The 9097-nt window shown below is 37.0% G+C and overlaps 1 non-coding gene across 1 annotated transcript; it reads right to left on the bottom strand.

The window, feature by feature from the left end:
- Positions 1-1986: 1986 nt before the first annotated feature.
- TRNAN-GUU (transfer RNA asparagine (anticodon GUU)) lies at positions 1987-2060 on the bottom strand. Its single transcript has one exon. It is a non-coding gene; the product is annotated as a tRNA-Asn (tRNA).
- Positions 2061-9097: the final 7037 nt, after the last annotated feature.

Raw genomic sequence — 9097 nt, 5'->3', positions numbered from 1 at the left:
ATGAGCCACGAAATTCTATCAATGGATTTTAAATTAGTGAAAGAATTTGTGAACATGAAGTTGGAGATTTTGGAAACGAATCCCAGAATATTAATGTAATGTTGAATTGTGATATTCATAGGGATTCATCGTATGTATGAGTACCGGACTACGTTTGGCGACGAAATTTCTGGTTAAATAATTAATTTGCTATTTAAAGTGTAACACTGTGACAGCAATTGAGAAAAAATACCAAAGACATTCATCCGTATTATTGATTACAATCAAAATAAGATTTTTGCGGGGAATTATTTTATAAACACTTTACATTGGAAATAAAGTGAGAAACTACAGGCATGATGAGACATTTTCGTGAAGGGAGGAAATCTAGCACTGAACATAGTTGGTTAAGTTTCCCCGTGATGCACATATTTTTAAGTTAAATAGCTGCCGCATCGCGTGAAGCGTTCAGTCAGAGTACGAAAATACTGATAATTAGAAAGGTCGTAAAAGTTTTAAGAGATCACAATACCTCGCATTACTTCGTGATTCTCACAAAAATTATATTAATTGGGTGTTTGCGTTTAGTATTCCACCGCAAAAGCACTATTCTTTCGAGCATCCATACCATGTTGGTCAGTGGCATCATCACAAATCTCCAAGCATGGGGACTTTTACGACGCCTCACATGCATAGCCAGCAAGAGACGATGCCAGAGTGACGATAGCTTTATGAGCTCAATCGACCTCGAAATATTTTTTCAACCATTCCTCTGCCTCGAGACCTATTTGAATTTATCGATTCCTTGAGCGATCACGACTTGGCATGCAAGAAGAATATAGCTCGCTTCTTCTTTCCTTGCACGAAGTACCTTAGAACTCTTTTGCGCGTCATGTTGCAGAGAGGAAATTGGTTTTCCTGGAAGCTTTTAAGGTGGATGACATGATTTTAATGTGTTTAAATATAGATAAAATTTAGAAAAAATGCAAAGATTTTCTTACATTTATATGTTCTTAAAGATTAAAGAAGAAAATAAATCTCACATCGCCGGGTGAACGCAATTGTATACGTTAAGAAAACGTAGCCAAGTAACCTTACGGTGGATATGATATTTTCGAATTAGAAGTAGTAGTAGTTATTAGAGGAAGTGATTTACAGTTAAGGAAATTGGCGCCATTAGGAACAAGCGGGTACTTATGGAGGGTAGAGAAACCCGGCGCCAGTATTAAATTGGACAAAAGAAATTCTGATGACAATAATCATGTAACACCGTAGAACACCCTTTTACACTTGATATAAAGAATTAAACGGAGGAAAATCTTCGGACAAATTTATTTTCTATTGCCTTGCGTTACTTTATTAGAAAAACGAATCAGTTTATTTTTAGTTTTTTCGGGGATAACTGCCAACACTTTAAATATTGTTTGGAATTGTGTATTAATTGTCCATAGTTTTAACCTAACGCATTCATATATACTGTCAGGACTTTGGCTGAAAAAGTTATGTCTCATGAGTTTTTTTTCTGGATGTGTCATTGCTTGGACACGTCGTTGAAGACTTTTCCTTTAAAAAAAGAGAGATTAATTGAAGTTAATTTGACGAAATTCTTACGCATAATTGGAAGATTGGATACAATAACTAATTCATTCAATCATTTGACTTACTTTTATATGCCTGGTGTCCGGACACCCCCTGCTGAATAGCTCCAAATGTTTGATAAGCATTCAAGATGCGACCCAGGAAATGAAAAGGAACTCCTTACACTTTTTTATCAGAATATGTCACGATATTTTTTCTTATGTAAAATTTCTTTAAGCATTTTATTGAATACAGTCAATATACTATTTTTTGTAAAATTTGGACTTATAATAAGTAAAGCCGTATGTCAATCTGTAAACGGAGAATAGTTGCCCCAACACAAGTGACGTACTCATTTTGGTAAATCGTCAGATCAAATTATGAATACATAAAATTAAAAAATAGATACATGAGCACAGATAAAAATAACGCCCCCGGGTGGGCTCGAACCACCAACCTTTCGGTTAACAGCCGAACGCGCTAGCCGATTGCGCCACGGAGGCTTCGTATACTTTGTATTTCTAAGAAATACTTATCCCCTGTACTGGTTCTGTATTACGATACGCATTGAACGTAATAGTTTGTCTGCCTGGCTCTCTAAATCGTGATAGTTCACAAATTCCACTGATTTGATGTCTAATTTCATTTATATAGGGTGTATCCCTAAGGTAATGCAATTCAATTTCCCGCGCCGCTCCTATTGGTCGGAATGGCATCGAACTACTTATGAGTAGCTGCGGGGGACGCTAAGCTTTGCCGCCAAACCGGTCTCAGTGCTCTCCAAGCTGTAAAAGCGTCAGGACTTAAGTTACTGTAAACCTCTGCGCGTCGACCGTGTCACGAAAAAAATGGAATCGACGATCGAACAACTTTACGAGATTAAGTTTCCTGCTAAATAAAAAATAAATCTCTTAAGGAGACTAACAAGATATTTGGTGGAATATTCCTTTAAGGAGGCCGGGAACAGGTTCACGACGAACAACTCACTGAGTGGTCGTCAACCAGCAAAACCGACAATAATGTGGCTCGTTTTCCACAATTGTTGTACTCTGACCGTCCATTGAGGATCAAGATGGTTGCCAATGTGCCGAACTGGTCGTCTACTGTTGTGTTTCGCATCGTTACTGAAGATTTAGCGATAATTAAAGTGTACGCCAAGCCAGTGCCCAAGGTGTTTGCCACAACGCGCTGTGAGTCCGCGAGTTCCTGGCCAAACACCAGGTGCGAACGCTGCTCCACACCCCCTATAGTCCTAACGTCGTCTCAGCAAACTTCTTTTTGTTCCCTCGGCTTAAGGCAGCCCTGGAAGGAACCCATTTTTTGTCCACAGAAGAGATCCAATCAGCCGTGACGAAGACCTTGCGACATGTCCCAGAAGACACCTTTCAGGGCGAGTACTGGTCACGGCAGAGTCGCTGGAAAAAATGTGTTGTGGCCCAAGGAGAGTACTTTGAAGAATTTTAAGTGCTTGTGCTAATCTGTTCAATTAATTACTTCAAAAAAAATTAATTGCATTACTTTCGGAACCCACACTGTAGAAGTCTCCTCGACTAAAAAAGCCTTTCACGTCGAAATTGATTAAACCTTCTCTAGGAGATTTCTTCCCAGTATTTCCTCCCGTTCTGACGCAAACAATTGAAACTTATATTAGCCGTGGCTTCACCGAAAAAGAAATGGCTCCCGTAAAGAAGGAATCAACTTCAATGCTCGACTTTTCTCAAATCTTCCTCTTGAGTGGTTTACCTCTTGCCATTTTCCAAGCAAAGCTTATCGATGCCACCACTTAAGCCCATTACTCCATGGGAAAAATTTGCATTACTTTCTTAACGCACCCTGCATCTGTTATAAATTTGCATCTGTTGCAATTTGCAGGGATGAACTGAGTCCACAGCCTTTTGATAAATGTACAATAGTCGAGCAATATCTCTACTTACCAAAACTACTGTGTGGCATATACTATGAATTATCTTTAAGTGATGAGACAAAACAAGGCTACCTTAACTCTGTGGTAGTAAAAAAATCAGTAAAACAGAACAAACTCCAAGAAGTATAATTCCCGATCCAGCCACCTCAATGTTTCCCTTTTTCATGGAGATAGACCGATTTGTGGAATGAGCGAAAATTGTGAGGAAAATGTCAGAACGATAGCTAATGTGTCATGCATATACCAAGACTCTTAGAATTATCAGAAATTACGAAATAAATTGAATAATTGGTTTCTCTTCTTCTTCCTACGTTGTTATGATTACATTTATTTCATTTGAAAATTTTGAGAAGAAATTTTCTTATATCCATCGTGTGATCGGCAACAACACAAACTGAACGATATAAGTTGAAACTTTCATCTTTTAGGTGAAATGTTTTACTTAACGTGTTCCTTTTGTCAAAGAAGTCCATATTTCATTATGTAAAACGGAATAGCACTCAGATATTCAAGTACTTCTGTTCCCGTATTATTTGTTTTACACACTCGAGGCCACTTCTTTTTTTCCACAAATATCCGAGTTATTTTATGAATGCAGGGGATCTTTGGTTTGAAGTCCGTTCGACAGTTTATAGGTGGCTCTGGGCACGAATTCACAAATTTATGAAACCCCTTCATGAATTCAATTCTCATTTTAAAATCTGTTTCTCCACAACGATGGACAAAATTAATCAACAATTATGAGCGAATATTAAATAAAGCACAATAAGAAAAGCGGAAAAGTTTTTTTAAGTTTCAAGCTATTTATTTTGTGCGTCAAATCCCAAGAACGATAGTAAATTCAGCTTTTTACGTTCAAGACATTTTTTAAGTGAATTCAATTTTAAATAAAATAAAATTAATTCTAAAGACATGGCTATCTATAGTGAGCTTTTATTTCTTTTAAGCAACACGCTACCGGTTACTATTCGAAATTATCCACGAATTGAGGGATGTGATCGCATTCAGCGGTCAATCTATGACTGTTGAGGGCCATAATGTATATAAAGAAATGAAAAGGTGAAGTGAGAGATATATTATTAATGATAACCTACAGATGTTTGTAGGTTTTTGTAGAGCATTGAGACTAATCACTACTGCACTTCTAAGTCTCACCTAAAATGACTCTGAACACCGTAACACTCTTTAATAAAATTAGCCATCCCTAAATCTCCGCATTCATTCTACCGTTCTTCAATCCATCGAACTAACTTTTTTCTCTTACCTCACGTACACAACATTCTTCCTCTAGTACAGTCTTTAACAGAAACAGAAAAATATAAACTTCCAAAGATATAATAAAAAATGACTGCAAAACGGCAATGGACGTTCATTGGGTGCTTCAATCTCTCACATATCCTATATCTTCTCATTAAGTTGAAAATAACCGCCACCATGCAGTTTGAAGCTGTCGAGAAGATGGACTTCTCCTCGTTTCAGTCTAAACACTACCACCCCTTTTATATCGCGAGGACGTTTTGAAAATGGATCCACTTCTTGGAAATCTAAAACTTGGAAGAAATCTTGCCAACTTTCAGGTCGAATGCAGATGGACCCAGTAATCCCAAGAAAAGATCTCTATGAATATCCCTGCTTCAGTTCTTCACGTGCTCCGAGTATGAAATTGGAATCAAAACCCGGATATACGTGGAAAGAAACCCCAGATTTAACGTTTTTAATACACTAGAGTTACGCTTTCGAGAGAATAATGCACCGGATATCAGTGAATCCTCTGGAAAATAATGTGAGAAATTTTTTAAGTATTTAAATAATTTGCTTGGGAAGAATTATAGTTTGGAGAAAACATTGATTTCTATTTCCTTATTTATAAAGAGCAGAAGTGATCTCTTTTGGGCTAAGTACTATACTTCAAACGATAAGTTACAGGGACAAGTTATCGAACTTGATTCCCGTACTCAGAAAAGCATTTTACTCATCACTATGCGAATTAATAAAATGGCCCAATGGATCAAATGCGAGCAGTGCGATGCTTCACGCGAATCAATTTGAGAGGAATACTCTTGTTATTCTCGTTTAGGGAACTGCAACCAAATTGAACGCATCGCTAATTACTTTCCTGAACCTAATGATTCCCAGGAGTTACATGAGGAACTACACCGGTTATGATCCCAAGAGCACTCAAATGAAATGCTTTGCAGAATTACTTTTACAAGCCTAAAAATTAATAACGGTTACACGAAATGTAAAAATAACTATACTGATAATACATAAGGAAAATTTAAAACCTTTTTCCAGTGAAAGAAAAGAATAAGGAGCCTATTTATGGCAAATCTAATATTGTTATCGTTTTTTAATTAGTTAATATTTTCAAACGAATACGAGTAATAGGAAAAATCAGCGATATCGTCACATATGAATGACCTAAAAGACATATGAAATTATTGGAGATATACAGATAAATGACTGGTAAATTTATTTAGATATAGAAAGGACCCACCTCACTCGTCATATCGCAAACGTGTGCTCGGCTTGGGGAAACCCGCGTAGAGTTTGGAAAACACGCAATTTATAATGATTCATCAAGACGATGTGTAGTGTCAGGCGTTGCGAGATGCTCTATGAACATGCTCTCCTTGAAATCAACTTCTAGGTTACGAAGCTAAGACAAATCAATCATCCCATTTGATATAATTTGTACTTGGCATGAGAACCCTTAACTGCAAGGGCATCAGATTCACAGAAGTGTGACGAGACATTATAGAGAAATACAAAGTAACTATGTGGATTCTTATAATGCATGGCTTTTTTGTGCACCATTCAGATTCCCAGGCAAAGTGACGGTCTGCACTGGGACCTATACGGTTTATTGTATATGTAAATGGCATATTAAACAGTTTTCAGTTGTCAAAATTACTTTTACATGCTGATGACGCTGAACTCATAGCATTTTATCAGAATTTCAAAACAGCTGTACGTCATTTGTAACAGATTTGCAGAAATAGATTTACGATTAAGACTTGTTTAAAAAAGAAAAGAAAACGAAAATACTGAATATTTCTGTTGGGAGCAATTTAAGAAGAATGATAATTATAAAATTCAATAATAATAATAACTGAGGTGACCACTGACGGAGGTGGCCTCGTCCTAAAACTATGAGTCACATTTGTTAAGATAATCTTAGAAATGTTCCAAAAAATTGCCTTGCCTAGCGTTAATCCTTGCCGCATCCAATTTTAGAAATACGAAAGATGTTTCAGGAACATTATAAAAAAATGAAGTATTTTTTCATCAGAATTAGAATGAGTTCTCCGCAAAGAAATGGCCTACTCTGCGACATCTTCATTCATACAAAATTAATGGATTATATTCAAGTGTCATATGTTGCGATAGCTAAACATTAATGGGACTCAGTTGACAATAAAAGTTACCAAGTTTTAATATAGAGAATTCGTAAATTAAATTTAATTATGCTGTCTCAAATTGTTTCTAATAGTAACAGATTATCCCAGCATTAACGATGCTCATGGTAATTTATTTCTCGTTTCGTAACGTTCCACTCTTGCTTCCCTTATTCACTGTGACCGTTGCATTTCAGTGCCCTCTTTAAGTGATCCAACGATAGATACCACCTAAACCACAATAATCAACCAGAAGGTTGGTTTGTTAAGCAAGTGTAGAAATCTCAACCCCTATTAACGGCGTGTGAAATTCACACATCAGGGTAGTGGGGCGAGTTCCTTTCCCTATGCTATCTGTGGTTTTTCAAGAATACTTAGTATCTGGAAAACTAGAGTTTGTATGAAGCTGGGGATGCCAAGTTCCAGACGTCGACCAACCAGGACCATCTAATGCAATAAATCAATGGAATTATTTTAACTAAAATAAAATTGTTTATGTGGCATTTAGATTCTTAAACAGCTATTCATACACACATTCAATCTTAATTTGACACCTAAATTGATGCTTGAATGTCGTGCGGCTTTCTCAACAATTCTGTCTCTGCTCAGGCTTGAAAGTCGTTTTCCACACGTCATCCAAGCATTCGGAATTTTCCGTCAAGACTAATTTGAAGTAGCAGGGGTGAACCACTATCAATACTCGAGTCCTGAACTTTACCATTACACATATGGTTTGACTACACACTATGCATATGCGACTGGAAGTCCCTAAACCGGATCTACCCTAATACGCACCCTTCTTAAACATTCGTGCTCAAACAACCGTGCCCAACTAATTTCAATGCTTGTCAGAATGAAAATGAATAATAACGCAGGCAAACAAAGAAGGTTTTAAAATATCTACATATTTATACCATCTGAATATATTAAATAATAACAAATTAGGTCTTTTATCTCAAGGAATAGGCTGTTCTAATTTTAATATTTCGCGTTGCTTGCCTAAGTGAAGAGCAGAATTTAAATAGCAATTCAGTAACGCATCTCGTGTTTTCACTGTTATCTGGAATACCAGAGATTTAATGAGTCTGCAGTGGCAAGCATTTTATTGCTTAGTTCCGGAGAACCAGTTCCTCTAACCCCCCCCGTATCGAATCTGAGGCAGAGAGTCGGTCAGCGATCATGATTAACATAAGAAAAATGAGGGGAGACGTTCGTTAGAGTACTATCGATTTATTAGCACTATTTAACTATTAGGTTTGGGGTGTATGTTAATGGCGCGTATACATACATATATAGTTATGAAATTGGATTGTGGGAAAAATAATTTTAAAGGAAAATTACCTTTGGCAATTGATATTTTTAAGTTTAATGGTCTGTCGCAATCAGGGGACTATAGCTGACCTCGCGAATCCCGAATCACACACGAGGAATAATGTTGGCCCACAAAGCCAACCCCAAGAGACAATTAGGTCGCACATGGCGTCATTATTACATTCGAACCTTGAACAAATGGACCAGTTTTAAGTACACGAAAGCGTGGCGAAAAAGAATTTTAATGAAAATGTAAGAAAATCGAATCTGCGAAATTAATTTAGAATGTCCATACAGAGAATTCGGGATTCCACTGTTCACTTTGTTTCAAGTAACGTTCATTTCACTGGAAATTGGAAATCGCATTTTGAGCATCCCGCTCACCTCTTGTGCATATAAGGCAACCAATTTAAGCCTGGCGGTTGTGGCTGACCTACAGGGAAACTGCGGGGAGTCCCTGAAAGGGCATTTGTATAAAATAATACAATAGGGATCCGTAGGTTAGTAAGAGAGAAAGAGACTTTTATTTTAAGTCTTGGATGTATGTATTTTAAACGAGGGCATTCAATTATTCCAGTAAGTTCTCTGGAAAATTTAAAAAACCCATACAAGAATTATGACGAACAGCCACCACACCTGTACGGCAAGCATACATCTGGTTCCACCCTTTGGAGTTATCGGTATGGGTCGCATTAATTATTGAATATTTTTCTAGTTGCCCATTACCAATGTATGAAAAATAAAATCGCATAAATATATAATATTGAACATACGCTTACTATAGTCACACAGTGTAGTTTTTATCCGCAGAATAAAGAGCAAACGCTGCACATTCGCACACTATTAATTATTAGCTTGTGCACAGACAAAAGGATAACGATGTTTTCTCCCAGTGATACTTTATTAT

The sequence above is a fragment of the Hetaerina americana genome, unplaced genomic scaffold (genome assembly GCF_022747635.1).
Source record: "Hetaerina americana unplaced genomic scaffold, ioHetAmer1.1.p SCAF_8, whole genome shotgun sequence".
In the NCBI taxonomy this organism is placed as follows: domain Eukaryota; kingdom Metazoa; phylum Arthropoda; class Insecta; order Odonata; family Calopterygidae; genus Hetaerina; species Hetaerina americana.
The sequence above is the reverse complement of the archived record's forward strand: the minus strand, read 5'-3'. Positions and strand labels throughout refer to the sequence as shown.